Here is a 4,713-nt window from a genome sequence, read left to right as displayed (position 1 = left end):
CACTAAATTGGACAATGCATCAAACTTAGCTGAAAGGGCTGTTACCGGGTCTATCTCATGTAAACCAGCCACTCTCCTAGGCTGATTTCTCTCTTCAGGCCATTGGGCATAATTTTGATTCATTTGTTCTAACAACTCATGGGCTTGGTTAAAGGACATAGTCATAAACATGCCATTAGCAGCAGAATCTGCCAAGGCCCTGTTTTGAGTATTTAGGCCATTGTACAGGGTTTGTAACACTGCCCAAGAGGGCAAACCATGGTTGGGGCATTGCTTAAGAAGGTTCTTGTACCTCTCCCACACATCCACTAGTGTATCACCATCCCTTTGCATGAAGTTAGCAATATCACCTCTAGTTTGCACTATTTTATTGGAGGGGAAAAATTTCATGATGAATTTCTCAGCAAGGGTGTGCCAATTGGTTATGGAGTTGGATGGAAGGGAGTTCAACCACTCTTTGGCTTTGTCAGCTAGTGAATGAGGGAATAACTTCAATCTTAGCACATCATCCGAGATGTTGGGATTCCTAAAAGTGTTGGCCACTTCTATGAAATTTCTAAGGTGCTTGTGTGGGTCTTCCATCAACAACCCATGAAACTGCCCCATATTTTGGAGCATGGTGAAGATCACAGGTTCTAACTTAAAGGGCACTTCATTCACGGGTTGGGCTATGCTTGGATCTAACTCATCCAACACAGGTATGATGAAGTCCATCATGGACCTATCATTGTCATTTATGACAGGTGGGTCCTCTATCCTTGCAGGTCCTCCTACCCCATCATTCCCATTTACACTTCCTAAATCCCCCATTTTCCTATGTGCTTTCTGGGCTCTTCTCCTAACTCTAAATGTCCTCTCAGGTTCAGGGTCAATTGAATCTATGAACGGGTGTGGAGTTGCACTCATGCACCCCTTTTAACTAAAACAGGTAAACCTGACTTAGCTAAAACACCTAGATTACTAACCAACTTTTATGCAGAACAAGAAAAGAATAAACAAACAAGAACCTGCAAACAGAAAAGTCCCAAGACAGTTCACAGCCTGACGGCTTTATAAGGCAGTAACAACTCACCCTCACACAGGGTGAAACTAATAATTAAAATAAAACTGAAACTAAAAAAATTACGAAACAAAATAACAACTATGAACTATGAGACTAAAAAAAAAATTAAATGACATAAAAGAAATAGAATATGAACATAACAGATTTTAAACTACCAATATTCAAGACACTACAGTAATAATAACTAAAACAAAACTGAAACAGAATTCAAATGAGCTACACTAAAACAGCAAAAAGAAGATGTTCAAAAATAGCAATCCCACAGAAATCTGATCATGTACGCCTCGATCCCCGACAACGGCGCCAAAAACTTGGTGCCTTGCTAACAGTTGTGCAAGTAATGCGCGCAAGTATACGCGACAACAAGTAATATAGGGTTGTTATAAGTCACAGTTATCGTTCCCACAAGGATCGTTGGCGTTTTGAAATGACTAAAATTTGTAATTGCTTAAAACTGAGTTACTATTTGAAAATAAAAGAAATAAAATTGTAAAGTAAAAAAATAATCTAGAATGAACCTAAAACACTACTGTTCACTTTTCTTTTAAAATTTTCTGAATTACTTTCCTAAGTTATAAAATAAGAAGTAAGAATGAAGCAACTTAAATAACAGATGTGACAAAGATTTTGGAAACAGAACAGAGATTGAAATATGAAATAACAAAGGAAATTAGAAATCTGAGTTGATAAAGAATTTCAAAAAGGTGGGTTGAGTTCTGGCTCTCCTTCCCCACAGTGCTTGAAAAATAATTTGATTAACAAAAAGCTCATCCTAAGATTCTCAGTTAACAGAACTGTATTGTTAATTTTAATCTCTTAAAAATTATTTTATCCCAAAGTTGCCCACTTCCATATCTCTATGCCAAGTGGGATTAGGACTCTTGAGAGTCAGGTCCAACATTACATGAGGTCTCATTCATTTCTGAAATGAGATCCCTTAGATGATTTCTCATCTAAGTCCATGTGTCTAATGCAGAATCCAGAATTAGTTGTTTCTCAACAACTAAATCCTAACCAAACCTCTGACATTTGGCCAAAATGCAGATAATTTTAAACATTAGAAAAATCATTAAACAACTGAGATATAAAAATTAAAACCAGAAAACCAAACGTTTAACAAGCACTGAGGTTTGGGTATCACCTAAACCCAACCTCTAAAAAGTTAGCCACTATCCATATGGATGAAGCTTACAAACAGTAACAGAGAACTAAAGAAATCACAAAATAAAAATTCTAAAAACTAAATTACAGCACTGGCCTAACAACCGGCAATCTCAGTGCTGTAAAGACATGCATCAAGTTCATCAAATGAACCAGAATCTCATTACAAAACAGAACTTAAAAGAAAAGAAAATAAAAATTGTTAAGTAAACAAAAACTAAAAAACGGTAAATCAGAACCAGCAGAGAGACACATGACTCACTCCTCAGTCCCTTTTTATAGGGCTCATTTCCTTCTTTGCACGATTTTCTTCTCCAGCTCAGCAGGGGTTACGCGCTTCTCTCGCGTTGCATGCAGGTGGTCCCCAACAGCTCCCTCCTCAGACAATCCGAATGGAATTGTTGCTCCTTTAACCCGTACGTAAACTTGCGCCCACAAATCGCTCCAGTCTCCACTCTCAAAAAGTATCCAGCTCATCCACTCAGCAAGGGGTTGTTGTTTTGACGTTTTCTGTATAAGGAAGGGGTGACTAGGGTTTGGTTAATCTCTCAATGAACCGTGGTTGAGGGTTAATCTTGACAAATAAACCGAAAACAGAGAATGGTTTGGCTTTGCAAATCGATTTGTGGCAAGGAACTTTGGATGGGTGGTGTGGATTTGTGGTCGAATGATGGTCGGTCTTTGTCGCACAATGTGTGCTAGGGTTTTCTCTCAGCCCTTTTCTTCTCGTTTCTGACTCTGTCTCTTTCTTTCTATCCCTATCTCTTTCTTTCTTTAATTTTCCTTCATCTGGGCTTTTTGATTGACAACAGGTCCAGCCCATATCTTTTCTTCTTGCTTTTCCTTTTCTTTTCTTCTTGCTTCATTTCCTGATGAATGTTAACAAAATGGGCCTATAAAATAACAAGTTTAAGCCTATTAGCACTTAAGCCCATTAAATTTCAGCTCAACATGAATTTTTGGGGTATTTTAATCACAAAAGTCATTCATTTCTCACCAATTACATTCTAAACCATATGTTCTAAGTCTCATTAAAGAGACTTATCAAGAGTCCAATTAGGAAAAACTATCATTCATACATTAAATGGCCCTAAGCGACAAATCAACAATAAGAAGTTCGACATTATATTTCAACCCAAAATTTAAGGTATTGGGTTTCCTGATACGAGAGTTTATATTATTCACACTTAAATTCCTAATAATCTCTTCTTCAAGTGTGAGTCTTACTATCGAGTATTGATAGGGTTACCAACCATGAGTGGGCAAGTCTCTTTGTCCATAACATGGGTCTGCGTTGCTTACAAACCTGAACTCCAACCACCATCTCCCAATACTCGTTACACCCAAACTAATCAACCATTGACTTTGATACCACTATTGGGCAGTGGTAAGGGAGAGACCAATACAGGAAGACTACCATTCACGCATCAAATGAGCCTAAGAAACAAAATAATAACAAAGGGATCTGATATAATATCTCAACCCAAAACTTTAAGGCATTGGATTTATAGGTTCTTTTAGTTATATGTATCATGCTTAGGACATTCCTTCCCGATGTGGGACATTTTATCATTCATACTTGAATTCCTAACATTCCTTTCTTAAAATTCTCCATGCTGAATCTAGCAAGGAATTTGTTAATGTAAGAAGCCTGAGATAATACAGATAACTAATTATTCTGGTCCCATAAGAGTTTTATATGAACAATATAATTAGCTTCTCCCAAGTCTTTATATCAAAATGTTTACTCAACCAACTCTTTATGATTAATAATACCTTTGAATCATATCCAATAAGGAGTGTATCATTTACATAAATTACCAAAAAAGCTATAGTTGCCCCTTGGATATTTTATAACACATGTTTCATTATGACTTTTCACAAAACCAAAAGATGGCCTAATTAAACTTTATGTCCCATGATCTAGAAGCTTAATAGAGTCTATAAATTGACCTTTGGAAGTAGCATACAATATGTTCCTATCCTTTGGCTATAAACCTTTTAGTTATTGCATATAGATATCATATTCTAAATTTTCATTTAGAAAAGTTATTTTCACATCCATTTGTCAAATCTCATAATCAAGACTTATTGCAACAACTAAGAGAATTCTGATAGACTTAACATGACTACTGGCAAAAATATTTCTTCATAGTCTACACCATTTGTTTGGGTGTACCCTTTCACCTCCAATCTAGCTTTGCAGGTTTCAACCTTCTTATCTCATTCTCGCTTTTTCTTTTAGACTCATTTACACCCAATAGGTTTGACCCTTTTAGGCTCTTCTACAGGAGACTAATTTGGAGCAGCAACACAAGCACCCCTATGGTACCTCTTACATTTTTCACACCATGGAGCAGAATTTATGTCATTAAATCCACTCCTTTGGCCACCAACCCTCTTGAATTGACCAGGAGGTTGCCTTACCTGCAATTTCCTACCTCTATTATTATTATGATTGTGACCACCCTTATAATTAGAACCCGAAA

General features: G+C 36.8%; 1 non-coding gene across 1 annotated transcript; it reads left to right on the top strand.

Annotated features, from left to right (window-relative positions):
- The first annotated feature begins 253 nt into the window (after window positions 1–253).
- Window positions 254–359, top strand: LOC133316925 (small nucleolar RNA R71). The gene has a single exon (XR_009752266.1). It is a non-coding gene; the product is annotated as a small nucleolar RNA R71 (small nucleolar RNA).
- The last annotated feature ends 4,354 nt before the right edge of the window (window positions 360–4,713 follow it).

This window comes from Gastrolobium bilobum, unplaced genomic scaffold (assembly GCF_033153095.1).
Source record: "Gastrolobium bilobum isolate Gb01-03AN ecotype WA unplaced genomic scaffold, APGP_CSIRO_Gbil_v1 utg38568, whole genome shotgun sequence".
Lineage (NCBI taxonomy): Eukaryota > Viridiplantae > Streptophyta > Magnoliopsida > Fabales > Fabaceae > Gastrolobium > Gastrolobium bilobum.
Note: the sequence above shows the minus strand (reverse complement) of the source record. Positions and strands in the feature narration are given on the sequence as shown.